Below are 17091 nucleotides of genomic sequence, written 5' to 3'. Positions count from 1 at the left end.
ATATCAAGGTCATTGAGAGGCCCAGCCCATGTCAATCCTATGGAGAGATCTCACAGTCGCCAAGCAACAGCCACCAAATATTCTTGATGTAGAAGGGTCAAAAGAAGGGCAAATACATTTATATAAATTCTTTCAACTTGATTTCTTTCTAGGTTTGCAATTCTGCACAACAAACAAAGGACAAAAACTTTTTTTCCTCCAAATAAAGGGAAAAACCTTGAAACTTCATGTGAGTTCTTGGCAACTGCCATTTCCCAAATCCTGCTCATACTGGACCCACATCTCCATGTCTTGGATATAAGTAATTAACTTGCCAATAACAAAGACTTATTAAAGGTCACTGAGGTGAACTTTGTAGACAAGTGCGGAAACTGTATAGTGTAAGGCTGATCGGCAAATAAAAGACCATGAAAGTCATCTTGGACTATAGTAGGCACAGAGGAGGGTTCACAGCTTCCCTTTCCTGGGCATCCCCATCTCAGCTGATCTAACTTGGTTTCCTAACATCCAGGACGTTATCAACAAGCACATCAGCACGTCTGAAGCTGCTAGCAACCTACCGCTCAGCCAGTCCAACTGTATCATGGTCTGGCTCTCAGATCAAACTGAAGAAGAGCAACAGAAGCTTCTGTGCTGAAGATACTGGAGCAGATCATCGGCTACCCCCTTCCCTACCTGTCATCCTGTCTGAGTAAAGGAACGTGTCAAGGACAGCACCCTTCCTGCAGCTAACATACTGATAAACACACATTTCTCTCCACACTTCTAATATTCTTAATTTCTCATGTCATTTACCCCTAATTTAAGATAACTCATTGTCATTTTGTTACATTTTACTTCAGTCTTGCTACAATTAAAATGTAGTCTGTACCCTGACAAAGGATTTGGAGATGCATAGCACATTATATGAGTTTAATAGGTCAGTGTTTCATTCTAAGGTGTTGGACATACAAATCAAAGGCCAAACGTTTGAGTTAAAATGAGAAGTGTCTTCAGCACAGGTGTGAGCACTGAAATGTTTAGCTAGTGTTGTAGAAACTTGAACGGAGGTAAAAAACAATGTAATTGTTGAAATTTAGGTTGAAAAACCCTTCATTGGTGCAGTTCAGAAAAAAATCTCTCATTTCAATTAAAAGTCATTTATTGGTACAAAAATGAAATGAGGTTTTCCTTCATATAAGCCTTTTTTTAGGGGTGGAGCTGGGGCTTGAACTGCAGAAAGTCTCCTCCTCAGCAGACAATTAGTCCCTCATGTTCTCTCTCCATCAATGACTCTGTGCTGCCTAAAAATGAAATGAAGAAGAAAACACATAAATGCCACAAGCCCTGGACATCCATGCAGATCACAAAGAGAAACCTCCTGGCTGTGTGGGGCAGAACCATCCAAAAGCTGGGAGGAGAGCTCTTCAACCACACTTCAAGGACCTGCAGTGCTGCTGGACTTCACCAACCACAGTCTGGTCAGCAGCATGACATCATAGAGCCTTTAGTTCTTTACCATGGCACCATAACCTGCAATCCATCACATCATGCTTGATCAGTTATGCAACAACTTTAGAAAGTGTAACCCTTGTGCTATCCTAGGCACTTTACCATTGGGAGTTGGGTCATCTAGACCCACTAGACAGTGCTCTGAACCTTTTTTCTTCAATAATTTGTGATCTTCACTGGTGTCCATGGATTACATGAAATCTTTCCACCTTTATCCACCTTTGTCATGGTAGGGAGAACACGTCAATGTGAGGGTGGGGTCACAAGATAGCACAAGGGTTACAAAAGATTTTTACCATATGTTGATGACAGCTGATTCTTGTTTTCCTGATGCTCAGACAAAGCCCTTCAGTGTTTTTCTCTGGGTCATTTTGATTGGTCCTTGTGGGAAGAGATTAATGTATTAATAATACTGAAGAAATCAAGAGATATTCCACATCAACAGCATGAGAGTAACATGAAAGAAACAAGCCAACATTTATCTACAACATTACCACAGTCTTTACCTGGAGGTATCATTCTGGTCACGTCTGCTCCAGCTTTTCTGACTTCCGCTTGTTCCAGCCACCGGCCTGAACGGCGAGGATGTCTGTGCAGAATGAAAGGATCAAAATGTATTAAACTGAGAAAACAAACTACACAAAAAGGATGCATCTTCAATGAGTATTTACCAGTTTTTGACACATATGTACTCGGAACATGTGTCTGGTGAAGAGAGGAAGCTGTTCAGTCGGTTCAGTCGGTTCAGTCCCTTTCCCTGATGTTGTCCCTTCTTGATTTCATCCTCGGATCCTCATCATTTCAACCAAAATGTATGTTTGCAAACTTTTGAAACATAAGGGGTTAGAAAAAAACTCCAACAGGAATAAGGGCAGAGGCCCTAAGGGAGACCCAGGACACGCTGGGGAGACTACGTCTCTCAGCTGGCCCCGGGGTCCCCCAAGAGGAGCTGGAGGAGAGGGAAGTGTGGGCATCTTTGCTTAGACTGCTGCCCTCACAACCTGGTTCCTGATGAATGGAAGAAGATGGATGCATGGATGGAACGTGTTCAGGCCTTTCAGCAAAACTCCACGATGGCAGACTGCGATCCTTCCTCATTTACTTTGCCAGAAGACTTGTTGGAGGACTCTGGTGCTGCCACAAACTTACCTGCTCCACATCTCCCATCTCCAGGATTCTATCAAAACAAATAAATGTCGTAAATTAACATGATGATATGACACAAAATACAATAAAACATATATGCAGGCATGTTCATTTTCTTAAGGAAGAGGCCATGAAAATAACCTTACATATTCTATTTCCCCATGAATGCAGTTCACAAAGGAGGTCACCACAGTGTTTTTGGTCAAAAACGCATCTTCCAAATAACCACTGAGCCTAAAAGAACAGAAAAGTTTACATAAGAAAAACATTTATACCATCAAAAATGTAGGTGGAAAAGAATTTTACACACCCCAGTTGGCTCTCAAAACAGTACATTTAGCAAGTTCCATCCACTGCTACAGCCAACATGGAGGGAGAGCATGCAGGACCCTGAAACAGATGAACCTGACAGCTTCTCCATCTCAAAGTTAGCAGAAGATCAGTCCAGGAACTATTTGTACATGTTGTCTCCAAATAACTGACCAGTCTGAGAGAGGAAAGGGAAAAAAACATGTGGTTCTTTTATGTATATACATACATACATGCACACATACAAGAATCAGGAATCAGACATTCTGTTGGAGTGGAACTTTAAGTCCCACTCCAACAGAATTTTTAGCTATTATAAAATCGTTCCCAGTGTTTCTTTTAATTACGATCATTTTGTTTTTTTTAAGACATTTTTCTGCAGCACAGCAGCTCATAAGAATTTCACCTCAGAGCTGTGGTGCAGATGTTTGCCTCTGCTAATTTTCCATAAACCGTTTGTTAATTCTCTCTCCCGCTAGCTTATAGCACCTCACAAGCCCTAGCCGACATTAGCATAGCAAAAAAAAAAAAATCAATGAGCAACATTGGAGCTATCCATGTGTACACTTTTGAGCCAGATACCAGCTCAGACAAGGGAACTCAGGACATTAATGGATCTACCGGTATTTGTCTGCAAGTGGATGCATCAGAATTGGAGCGGAGTAGAGACTTTGGCCCATTCATGGCAGTTAGAGCGTCACAACTATAAGCTTTTTGAGACAATGAGTTTCATCTTCTCCTGATCCATTGAGATTTGAATAAATACTCAGAAACAGTTTTAATCTTATATTATTGTGTATGTGTTTATATTTTTGTTAATGTTCTCAATAAAGAGAAAAATGTTTGATCTTAAAAACATGACTTCCATTGGAGCGGCTCTTTAACTTTGTTGACAATGCTAGGATAAATACATGTGGTCAGTCAAATCAGCCATAACTGTTTAGACCAGGGGTCTGCAGCCTGAGGCTCCACAGCCACATGTGGCTCCTTGACCCCCCCTTTGCGGTTCTCTGACAAAAAATAAAAATGTTTTTAATTCAAACAAATATCCTATTTTTCAGACGACACAGCGCATCACGCAAAACATAACAGTCAGATAAGTCAAACTTTACACTTTACTCAACTTGGTGATCTACTCAACAGTTGAAGCAAAGTATTACTGTGCCAGGCTCCTGACTACAGTACCCATAATGCTTCAATAATCTATCAAGCGGTGATGCACAATATTTTAAGAAATTCCAGCATTTATGAAGAATTTTTTTAAACCTGACAACGTACCCTAAAAAAATCAATTTGAGGTCAATACGCACAATTTAGAGGGCCTATACCATGCTAGCCATTTAGAATAAACTATTTCCTCGATCTCTGAGGCTCCGCCTTTCTCTTCTTGTGGGTGTCGCCTATTTCATGACATCAACCTAGAGTCGGCGTCTGCAGCGTTTCTGCGTTTCTTCCATCCAAACTTTTGCAAAGATGGATGTGAATATTGTGCAATGAAAGCATTTTGCTGATCACCACTAGCTCCATTGAGAAAGTGGGCGTGTCTGTTAGCCTGGAGGCGGTTTTAGCTGCACAGGCTCTTCCTAGAAGAGGCTGCTCCTCACTTATGATGACGTCACAATGTGAGGACCCTCTTATTGTGAATTGGGAGGGGCTGGTGCTCAGAGGGTTTCAGAGGAATGCTGAGAGATGCGTGAATGGATCAAAATACTGCTGTGGATTAGTTTTTGTGAGGAATTAACATTATAATACACTTTAAAATTTTAAAACGTTGATGTTGCATGATATAGGCCCTTAAAGAAATACTGGCTGAGATGTACTAACAACATAAAATTTACAATGTGTAAAAAAAAAGCTTTTGTAAACCCCAGTAGTTATCCAGTTTCCAAAATAACATAAATGCAAATGAGTGTTTGACTTTCTAAACGCTGAAGAGACACCTTGTGTGTCCTACTGAGTTCTGGACAGTGAGACATTAGAAAGGCTCTTTAGCAGTTTAAAGGGCTGCAGACCCCGTTTCTGGCTAAATGACCCAAAAGGAAACTTACCTCTGCGGAGACCACGTGACGTTTCCGCCCACGTCCTCTATACAGAAGAGGCCTTCACCGTGATCCTGCGGCCTTTTAAATTTAAGATGGAAAAACGCCTCGTCATTCAACGTTTATCCTAAACAGCCAACACGTTTTTACTAAAAACCCATCTCTGGTTTCCCAAATCTAAACATTACATTTCTACAGAGAAAAGTTCAAAGCATCGCCCACCTTCCAGCTGTCCAAGAGTTCTTTAGCCGCGCGCCTTCCTGCGGGTTCATCCGAGGGTTTCCGGGGGAGTGGGGTGGGGGTGCCCGTATGACGCTGCGTTCACTGGCTTTTCGAAATGCGCACTTCATGTCAATTGGGGCAAATTGAAGGCTTAGAAGCCTGTTTACTTTAGATAATATATCCTATTTAATATATCCTATTTAAAACATTATTGAGAATTACTACAGGAAACAGTGATGAAACCTTTTTTAACAGATAAATTAGAGCACTTCATTGTAATACTATAATATATGAGATACGTCAAAAAATTGACAGTTAAAGAAAAAAGAATATAATAGATCCTAATATTTTATAAAATCCATCAAAATAATTGTTTCATCTCATTTATCATAATATTTATAGTTTTTTTTATCACACACCATTAGACTCATAGTGTAAATAAATTAAAATGCAGAAAAATCAATTTAAAGAACTCTTTGGTCCGTCCCTGAACTCAACATTTTTCCGGTTTGTTGTCACATGTCAATCATAGCCTGATCGCCGCAACAGCAACACGGAACGAGAGAACCTATACACGGGTCCCTAGAAATGTAAATAAAACAAATTAGTAAATCGCAACGTACCTTTTTACGAGATTTTCCACAGGAAAAAAAGAGAAAGGCACGTCACGTGACCCACGTCAGCCCGCATATATGAATGGAAAAGATCAGACGCTTTCAGATCCTTTGAGGAAAAGTTGAACGTAACAAACAAACAACTTCATGTCTGCAATATTACGAAAATAAAGGGGATATATACTGCTAGAAATGTTTTCAAAAATAAATTAGTCCACAATCACTCTTATTTTATGGCATTTTCTGCGGAAAAAAAGAGAATCATATTAGTCACGTGACCCACGCGCACGTCTGCAGATATGAATGAAAGTTAACGTGTTTCTCCAACGTAACAGAGCCTTTGGGAGAAAAAGTTGAACGAAACAAGCAAACTACAAACTGTATGTCCAAAATGAAAGCATATTTTAAAAGAAAATGGTATATTTCTCACTAGAAATGTTGTCAAAATAAAAATTAGTCCTCAAAATATCTTGTTTTATGGGATATTCCACCGAAAAATGAACATGCATCCGCCATGTTTTTTGCTCACGGCAGGCCAAACCTCCAAAGTCACGTGATCCTGAGAAGGCTCGTAGAAAATGAATAGAAAAATGAAACGTATCCCCCTCACAGTTTAGGGGGCGTTTTTGTAAAACTCTCACGCATTTCCATGTGGACAAATGTAGCTACTACACATTTTAGGATGAGACTGGGTTGAAAAAAACACAGCAGCCTGCGATATTATCCTCAGTGTAGCTTAACCGACAAATGAATCATGACAGACAGTGACTGGCTTTGGGACAAGCACAGCTCAATTATTGCCTCAATTAACAGATGTCAGTTCTGAAGGTGTTTTTCAAAATAAAATGACGATGTCCATCCAGAATCCTGCCTTTCTGTTAAGGAGTCAGATTTTCCGCTAAGTCGTTCAAATGTAATGAAAACTTAATTTTTGTTCTTTTCATACATCCGAGATGATTAATCTTAATGATTGAACTAATGACGTCTGCATATTTGTTGCTAAAACTGAGGTAAAGAACATGATTTCGCCACATCTTGTTTTTCAAAAAACATATATTTTTACCTGGTCTGTTGCTAATTTTAAACTCACAGGAAAAGACTTCCTGCTGTTTCTGAATAGCCTCTTAGTGTCGGCTCCGACCTCGGGGAAAGCAAAGGGAAATGGTAGGAGTGAAGTACTCTACTAAAAGAAACAATTACAGTAAATGACTCGTGGACCCTTTAGGCCCATGAAGTATAGTTTCCTCTCGCCAGCTATCAGCAGTCTTCTTGAGTTCATTGTGAACTTCTAAAAAAGAGTGACTCATAAACTTTGTTCATCAAGTAAATGTGAATGATTGCTGGTATCACCGACGGGGGAACTAACAGTGGGGTGGGATGTGCGACACAAAGCAGAACACATGATCCTCAAACTCTGATTAAGAGGACGTTTTACTGCAAATTTTGAATCAACTAAAGTATGATGGTTGAAACTTACTGTATGTTTCATGTAATAAATGCTTGTTTAATGTTTTAAAACTCACTATTTTAGGACTGCTTCCACGTGGATTGGATTTAAAGTTCAACCGCGATCAAGCGTTCCCAGTTGTGGGTAGGACTTCTGGCTCATCTCCCATTATCCCTTTGTTTACATTCTCTTCTGGTAGCTTACAGCCCCTCACAACCCCGACCTGACATTATTGGAGCAACAAAAATGGCAAGCAACATTGGAGCTATCAAGCTGTACAGTTTTGAGCCGGATGCCAGCTCAGACGAGGAAAACAAAGGCGTTCATGGATCTATTTGTCTGCATGTAGATGCATCAGAATGGAGCAGAGCAGAGAGCAAGTGTCCACTGACTGTAGCAGCTGCATCATAGCTAGAGGCTTTTTTCTTCTGCTCCTTATTCACGACGATTTGAAAAAATATATACATTCAAAAATGCAATTTTTATGTTAATTTTCTTTAAATATGTTCTCCATCATCATAAATGCATGAATGTGTTTAAAACCAATACACCATTTTTATTGGAGTGGGTCTTTAAGCTGTGTAAATTCACATAGATCTTTCTGAAAAACAAAAATTAATCTAAAAATCCATAAAAGAAAAAGAAAATGCTCACTTCATATTAAAAAAAAGCATCTCCAAATTATCAATTTTTCTTCACCAAAATGGGAACTTAAAAATCCGGCACACAATGAATGCTGTTCAGATATTAAAAAGCATTTAAATTTCCCTCATTCTATGTGACGTTTTTAAAAACTTGCTAAATAGATTCCTATTCACAATTTCTTTCCACATTTCCACACTGTTATTTGTCTTCTAATTTTTCTTTGGGGAATTCAGATAAAGGGATAGCACATATAATGAAGTTGAAGGGGGTTTTCTAAAGAATCTCTCAGAGGTAGAAATGGTTTACACCAATAACTCTTACACAGGTTCCGCCATCTAAAATGACTGTTGGATTGTTGAATGTAGTGACAATTTAAGCATCTGATTTAGAGGTATTTTGTGGTTGATGTTGTTTTGTTTAAATTCTTGCTGAAACTTTAGAAACCCTCTTTTATGAAGGGTCTTGCCTAAACACACAGCTGTCAACCTGGTACAGTTTGCATGATGTAACAGGGAGAAATGTCACTCATGTCCTGCTTTGCGATGAACCTGCAAAGATGAAAGACTTCCAAGGGGAATAAAATCAAGATATTCCACATATGATGGTGAAAGCGTTTGGGAATGGAGGAGGCCCCAGTGTAAAGTGGTGAGACAATAACAGGACACACTTTGCACCACACAAGCCTCAGTTTATTTATACTGTTAACACTCCCACAAACTCCAGTTGGAGACCTATCAGCGTTAGTCAAGCTGGACACAGGAGCCAGCAAACCTGATTGCCATCAGTTTGGTTCATGAATCACATGGATCTTGTTTGAGGTGATACTCCACTCAATTCCTTAATCACTTATAAACCCATCTCTAGCTCTCCCTTTTATTTATGTAAAAGATTGAGAAGGAGGTTGATCTTCGTTTGAAAGAAGGTATCATTATTTTCTTTGTGTTGTCATTGGGGAGACAACAAGGGAACGAACTAAATTAGTAAATGGCGCCCACATATCTCCCTCCGAGTTCATAAAGAGTCTAATGTATTTTGTGCACAAAGCATTTTCCCCATTACACCCGGAGGAGAGACTCCAAAAGAGACACACTCTGTGAGAATATTTAACCCAGACGAGACATAGAAAAAGTTTTCTCTGTCGCTAAAGCAACAAGAAAATGCCAAGCCAAAAAAAAACCTTTTCTTTGGAGGAAGGAAAAAAGATCAAACCCTCCCCATCTAGATCAATTCAATGTATATTATGTACAACTGCAAAAAGAAAAAAGAAAAAAACAAATACATCAATTTGTTTAAGCTTCTGATGATGTTGTGAAAGGACTGTTTAAATGCCAGCACTCCTCCTTTAAAGTAATTATCCTTTCAATCATATTTTATTCATAGTCATATGGGTGTGATCCCCGATATTATTGTTGGTATGAGTTTTACATCCATGGGTATAGGTCTTTATTGCAACCTACACCAGTGAGAATTCTTTGAAAGAGTAATTTGCTTTCACATGCGAGAAAAGACTGGAGACCTAAGAAGAATTGAGTTGCTGTGATAACGTTGTCAACGTCTGCGACGCAGAGGAGCATTTTTTATATGCAGGTACAATTGTTGCAGTTCATTCCTGTTTGAGCATGTCAAATATATCATAAAGAACTTGACTCAATGGAAAACTATTTTTTGCGTTGTAGTGTTTTTATTTTTATTTTTTTTATTTTAAACACAGCCTCACCTGCCTTTTCTGACTCCATGTCACTGAAAGTCAGCGACTACTAGATTCAAGGAAAAGTTGACCTGCCAAAAGAGACTGTGTTAAAACACGAAGAGGCTTGATTAAACAAAAAAAAAGCAAATAAACTTATAGTGTATTTAGCCAAATCCAGTGATTCCCTTTTACACTACTGCCTAACTATGTAATCATGTGGGGGCTCAAGTCTGTGTCCCGCTGTGCCTGTCCCCAGCCAGGATAAAATACAGGGTTGTGTCAGGAAGGGCATCCGGCGTAAAAAATCTCTGCCTAACCACCTGTGCAACTCGGTGAAAACTAATTCGCTCTGGGAAACCTGATAAGTTCTGATAAGATCAGAACTGTGTGATAAATAGACCTTTTGCTAAAGCACATTTAGCTTTTGCAAAAGCTCCATATCACTGACTGAAATTCTAATGTTTAATGTGTAACCTAATGAATTAACTTGATGAAGTAACTTAATGAATTAACCGTTGTTGCTCAGCAAGAAGTTTTCTTCCTTGAGCGCATAACATTGGTACAATATGTGTTTTTTTATTGAGTGGACTGTTTCCAGTGAAACCTATTGTCTTCATGTTGACATTGTTTCCAATAGGTTTCCAGTGAAACCTATTGTCTTCATGTTGACATTGTAATGAAAAAAAAAGTTTACTCTTGAAAGAGCCATTTTCCTAGTTACAACTTAATAGGGTTTTTGCTACAATATAACAGTTTCTTTTATTTTTGTGGAAGGAATTCATTAAAAGTATGTCTGACAAAGGAGGATAAAATAAAATGAAGATTTATTGAAGTTTTTTTAAATTTGGCAACATCTTACAGGGTTGATCTGTCTCTTAAGCGCAATTTAAGGGAGTTGAAACATTCTCAAATTTCTATGCATCCTTTTTTTCATGTGCTGACTCTGGAGGCCCCTGAAATCAAATGTGGTGTTTGTCTTGTTTATCCATTTCTGCTTTCTTTGAACCCATGGTGAGAAAAATACAGCTCAACAGTTTTGTGTATTTTATAGATGTTTGGTTTGAGGAAAATACATGAAACACACTTTAAAGCTGTTGTATTAGAAAAATCTTGTCAAAATATTCTCCGTTTTTTTTTTCTGTCGCTGTGCGCTTGCACTCAATTTCTATGAAGCTAAAAAGGGGAAAATTACAGTGAAAAATCAACCCAAGTGCTAGAAGAAATGACCAAAAACATCAGGGTGCAGCTGTGAAAGAGGTTTGGGAGGGAGATGGAGAGCAGTGAATCAAATATGATTAATGCAGGGGAAGAACAAAAAGAGACAGCAATACATTTATATAAAAAACATTTGAAAGAAAAAGATGTTGTTTAAAGGCAGCAGTAGAGCTAAAGCATGCTGTGAGGCAGCAGGTGAACAGGAGGTTCTTGCTTACTGCCTTTTGATTCTTCTTCTGCGCTCATGCCTCTTTTGAAAGTCATCCATAACAAAGGTGGGTTGCTGTGAATGTCAGCAACAGCTGAGCTTTTAATAGACCAAAATAATATGAATCTTAACAACTCACTTCCAACTGAGGTGCATTCTCCACAGTTTATCTGACACGACTCGTGTCCTGTTTCTTTTCTGGACTACCTTTCCCAACTAAAAAGCTTTCATTGTTGCCTTTTAGAAAACAGATGCAGCCTCTGCCCCTTGAAATCAATTTTCTATAACAAGCTCTCACACTCTCCCCTGTGCTGCAGCTTGTTTCGGACGCATTGTTGTCATTCAGCAGGTGCCAGAAGGGGAGTCCGCTCATTGATCTGCCAATCAGGTGGGCTCTAAAATTAGCGTGAGGCCTGCACTCACCTTTGCCAAGATAATGATGAGAGTCAAGGAAAAATGGATATGTTTTTCTACATCATAATGAGAACATCTTTGAAAGACTAGAATTTCTGTTGATATTTCCAAACTACAAAAGAACTAAGTATAGGTGATGAAAAGAAACTGAGGTCACATCTTGAAGGGATTTAATTGAAGTACTTATCTATTGAAACACGGTTGCTACCAAGCGGTTAGGAAGTAAAGTATTAAAGTTGTTCCTTGCACGCTATTTTATAAATGTCCGATTTCCATGCTAATGAGTCTGTAATGTCAAATGAGAGTTAAAGGAGACCAATTTTAACATTAACGAGCAGCCCACTTGTTTTTGTTGCCTTATCTTTTGTCTTGTTTTAACATTTTACTGCTGCTGTCATATTAGTTAACAATAATTCAATGATTAAAGTCTATAAAGTTGTCTTATGCTCTTTTCTTAACCAGCAAATTTCCTTTTATCTTTACAAAACATCTCTATCAAAAGCCTCTCTCACAGCTTGTTTACTCATCCTTTTAACTTTATTTTGCTCTGTTGTGTGAAATTCACTTGACTGGAACATTTCTTTTCCACCTCCTTCATGCCTCACTGACCACCACAACCACAGATCCAGCTCTGATAACTAAACCGCTTCATTGGAGCAATCGTGGGTCAAAGTGGGTCAAAGACTTAGCTCAAAGTCTCCAAACTGGGGTAACAACTGAGGGAAACACAAAAAAGCATTTGTTCCATACAGAAATCTGTCAGTCTCTGGACTTAAACCAGTGACCAGTGACAAAACGTCATCATACAATCAGTGATGTTCTGTAGTGTCCATCCTTTCTGGTACCTTGTTGTGTTTCATTTTCAATATTTCATTTTGATTTCTGGAAATAACTTTCAATTTCATTAAGTTTTATTTTTATTTTATTTTATTTTTTGTAACTGTGTTTTGGTTTCTGGAATATTGCTTTGATCTCTAAAATGTAATTCTGTTTTTTAATTTTTTTTACATTTTTTGCTTTTTTAATTGTCGTTGTGATCTTTAACTTGTTTTTGTGTTCACCGATTTGTTGGTGTGATTTGCACTTCAGGGCCACCGTAGATTCCTCCTAAGATCTGCAATACCAATAAAAAGTGTACGTAAAAGAAGGAGTATTTAGAACCACAAGAGTTTGGGTCACATCAAAGGGTTTTTGGTGCAAAACACACAACTGAGTGTTTAACCCTTGTGCTATCCTATGACCCCACCCTTGTATTTACGTGTTCTCCCTACCATGACAAAGGTGGATAAAGGTGGAAAGATTTCATGTAATCCATGGACACCAGTGAAGATCACAAATCATTGAAGAAAAACGGTTCAGAGCACTGTCTAGTGGGTCTAGATGACCCAACTCCCAATGTTAAAGTGCCTAGGATAGCACAAGGGTTACATGTGCAATCATCCCCAAAAACAAATAAGTAACAAAACCAGTTTTTAAGAGTTTTCCCATGAAAGCTCTGCCAAAGAGCCAAAGGTCCCATTTAACAGCTTATGTCAGCTTATTTATCATGAGTTGTAGGAAAGTAAAGAATTTCTTAGGACTTTGACTGCACGCTTAAAGTTATGTAAAATAGTTTAATAAGCCACGTTTCTTCACAAATAACAATAATAATAATAACTATTATTATTGTTTATTATTAACCCAGAAGAGGGTCTAGATGACCCAACTCCCAATGTTAAAGTGCCTATAGCACAAGGGATAAGAAAGATTCTCTGAAACAAAAAGAAATGTCAAGCAGAACCAGACTCTGTCAGGACGACTGCCTGTGAATGCTTGGGGTCAGAGATGTTGGGCATGTCTCTGTTGCCACCTCAGGACGGTGTGGAGATAAAACAGAGCTGGGAGGAAATCTTGCATCAGTGGTGCAAGTCAAACAGCAATATAACAAAACTATAAGGGAGTGCCACATGTGTTTCTTTTTGCGAGTGCCACACATTAAAGTGATTTTATACAGTTTAAGATTTGAAGTTTACATGTTATTTTCACATATCTTTTTTTATTTTGTTACAAAAAGAATTTCTTCTGGTGGCATTTAAAGGGCAATCTGTAACTACTGATTTAAGATTTTTCTGACAACCTGATGTTGACAGAATGTTGTTATTTCAAAATTAATGAACAGACACGACTTTTTATTTGCTTTGAGTTATCAGTTTGTCACTTGTTTGTTTTTCGTTGTGAACATCTCAGCATGGTTCCACTGTAGAACAATTCACCAAGTTTTATTTAGTCTTTTTTCCATCATTAACATTATTTTCTGCATGGTCTTGAAATGACCATGTTCTTTTATGACATTTTCTTTTAACTTCTCCTGTGTTTTGACAATGACATGTGGACTTTGTATACTTCTGAGGAGCTAAAATCAAGTGCAGTGAATCAGCAGTAAATCAACCTGCAGTTCAGTCTTTTTTCTTTAAAACTGCATGCAGAAAAACAACAGAATTCATCTGGAATTAGCAGAAACAAGTTTCAAATATTCCAGTCAGGCAGGATTTTCTTCTAGATTCTCTTAAAATGTAGAGTTGTCTTTGTTCTCACCATTTTATAACTCAAAATCTTTAAATTTGCTGATAGGAGATTTTGTATTTTGGCCATACAAAAATAAAACTAAAGAATTAAAAAGGAAAGGGCAAAGATAAAAGATTAAACTGAAAAAGACACATTTTTGAGTACAGACAAGGTTTTGAGTAAAACATGAACTTTGTTGCAAATGGTTTCCTGATTAATAACATTGTGAAGTATATTTTTTTCTATCTTTTATTTTTTTGGGACCATGTCCATTAATCACACAAAAGAGATGTTTCTGCCAGATTCAGCATGATACTTTTAATCTGCAGTCCTCCAGCATAGCAACAACTGATCACACACTAATAACACCAATTAACAACAACAATAAAGGAGAGCAAAAAACGGAACAAGTGTTTAATCATAGCAAAATTAATATATATTTTATTTTTTATATAACTACGGTCTGACAAATGGGACTGAAAATAATTAAGTGCAGTCTTTGACAAGTTATAATTAGAAAGCTCTGATAGTTGTAAAGGATGGTAAACAGTGTCAAAACGCTTTTGTAGGACCATAAAAACACAACCAGCTTCATCCAAGTTTGCTTTTAGAGTTTCACCATAGAGGGATATAGCTCTGAGTCTAAAATGTATGTGATGTAAGCGATTAGGTACAGGTTCGGTGTTCTGTAGGTTGCTTGTTGATGACCTGGGTTGTAACGATTCAATTTTAACAACAATTCGATTCATATCACAATTTGTGGTTGCAGATATGATTCATTGTTTATATTGGTTCATTTTGAACGATCCGATCCAAACTGACCTAAAATTGATCTTTGGCCAAAAATGTTATCAGTGTCACCATGTCTCCATCCAAAGGGTATTTTCCAATATTGAGATGCATATTTTTTTTCATTTTTAATTGACTTTATAATAAACTAAAACAACTTGCCTTTGCTTGATCTGTTTGGTACAAAAGAATAGAACTTAATTAAGTCCATTAATCATTACACCCCATTGATGAATTTCTTTTAGAACAATTTGACGATTACAAAAGATTACCACACTGCTCAGATCTGACTCTGTTGCATTTCTTTTATCATCACCTACAAAACAGTTTTAGTTGACTCAGTGCAAAGATAGCCTTCCCAGCACAGCTGTTCCCTCATTGAATCACAGCGGGGCTCATGCTAAACTGGTAATGAGCTATGTCCATATTTCATATTCCTTATAACAGGATGATTCATTCTAAATATCCTTTTATCTATTTGTTTTGAATCATTGTATGTTTTGTGATGCCATTTTGACCCCTTCCACTCATTTGTTTATTTTATAGGTAGCTCATAATCCAGTCAGTGAAGGAGCCTTTCATCTGCACCTTCTTCAGGTTCTCTCCCAGCAGGGCGGGTGGATCATGCCTGCTGCACAGAGAAATCAAAGACTAGGATCCTTAGCGTGCTGCTGCGTTGTCCATACCAGAGTCCTCTCTTTTAAGCAGGTAGAAAGAAATCCTGTGGGGTTTGACAAAGACGTTCTCTCTCATTAGTTTAGCGTAATTAGTTGTGGTTATGGATGCAAGTAAAAAGCTTTCACACACACTGAGACAGGCTGATTAAAGGCACTTAGTATATGTTGTCTGTAACTGTAACTTTTGAAGTAAACTTTTTCAAGTTCAGGCCACATTTCCTGAGACCATAATGGCAAAACCACATTAGATATGCTTAAAGTCCCCCTCTAATAAAATCATGTTTTTTGAGTTTTTGACATGTACTTTTGGTATTTTTCTTATGAAAGAGAACAAATGTAACAAAAAAACTTTCATATTTGCATTAAGGAGTATTTCTCCTTTCCTGTCAATCAATATGTCCCAAAGATGCTAGGTTTGAATTAATGAGCAGTTATGATGTCACAACAGCCCAGTAGCCCATGTGCATTGCACAAGCTCCCTGCCTCCTCCAGCATCCACAGGCTCAGGGAAGAGAAGATAGCACATTGCTGCATTCCCATTTTAAGTGCGTCCAAGGCTGGATTTTGTTGTTGCAGCATCAAATTAAACTTAAAGTTAAAAACCCAAATGTGTTTGCCCCTGCAATGGACTGTCCAGGGTGTACCCGTCTTCGCCCAACAGTAGCCGGGACGGGCAATGTAGGGCAATTTGGTTCAGACGGGTACCAAATCGCTGCTGAAATTGCCCTGCTGCCAGACCTTTGTGCCGTCGCTCAAATCACGCCGCTGGACCTCATATCCCATCTGTATCATTGACTTAACATAGAAACTGGCCGCCTATGCCGCAAATCCCGGTGTGAACGCAGCTTAACCGTAACCCGTAATCCTGAACTTAACCCTTCCTCTGGGTTCGTGGGGCTAAGAGAAGATTACGTGGGAATTGTTACTTTCTTTGTGGCATTTCATTTTATTTGCTGTGCAAGGTAACTGAACAATTTTCACAGTTTTTGAGACTGTCAGTTGGTGTCGTTTGTGTCACCCCCTTGTGTCAAGCTCGTCACTCATGCAAGACAGCTTGCAGAAAGATCACGGGCAGAGCTACTCAGCTCAGCACCAATGACCGTGCCCATGTAGAGGAGATTTTGGTAACAGAGGCTTCAGATAAACATGAAATATGGCTTTTTAAGACATTCGGGCTGTGGGATTTTGGTTAAAACACAATAATCATAATTAAAACACCACTGAGAACATTTTTATTGAAACAGAAAATTGTCCCGGGGGTACGGCATTTCATTATGCCATTAATTGAACAAGCGCAAAGATAACTGAGCGACTGTATTTAGGAACTGAGGGAGCGAACCTTACAACTGCGCAAGCACAATGTTAACTGAGCGACTTCGTATTTTACAACTGCACGGCTGCAATCCTAACTGAGCGGCGATCCTGCGCGTTCGCTCGGTTTGCAACAATGTACAGGGAGGGTTTTTGTCACTTGGGGGCAATAACCATTCTGGTTGATCTGATTTGCTGAAATTTGCATGTCAAATCTGGTGAGACAGCAGGGCGGGACTTTCCTTTTTTAGAGGCTTTAATAGAAAAAAAAAACGCTGGATGTAACATGGATTAAAACGTTAACAACGACCAAGACCATGTAAGAAAGTG

General features: G+C 38.5%; 1 long non-coding RNA gene across 7 annotated transcripts; it reads right to left on the bottom strand.

Annotated features, from left to right (window-relative positions):
• Positions 1-1123: 1123 nt before the first annotated feature.
• Positions 1124-5855, bottom strand: LOC111949091. Of its 7 annotated transcripts, XR_002875126.1 has the most exons (10): positions 5831-5855; positions 5208-5313; positions 4995-5066; positions 2948-3124; positions 2784-2871; positions 2163-2668; positions 1998-2080; positions 1788-1872; positions 1594-1710; positions 1124-1512 (listed from the first exon to the last, which is right to left on the bottom strand). It is a non-coding gene; the product is annotated as an uncharacterized LOC111949091 (long non-coding RNA). The 7 variants fall into 7 exon arrangements; XR_002875128.1 differs by lacking the exon at positions 5831-5855 and having other exon boundaries at positions 2972-3124; positions 5208-5341; XR_002875125.1 differs by lacking the exon at positions 5831-5855 and having other exon boundaries at positions 5208-5339.
• Between the last annotated feature and the right edge of the window lie 11236 nt (positions 5856-17091).

Source organism: Oryzias latipes, chromosome 17 (genome assembly GCF_002234675.1).
Source record: "Oryzias latipes chromosome 17, ASM223467v1".
NCBI lineage: Eukaryota > Metazoa > Chordata > Actinopteri > Beloniformes > Adrianichthyidae > Oryzias > Oryzias latipes.
The sequence above is the reverse complement of the archived record's forward strand: the minus strand, read 5'-3'. Positions and strand labels throughout refer to the sequence as shown.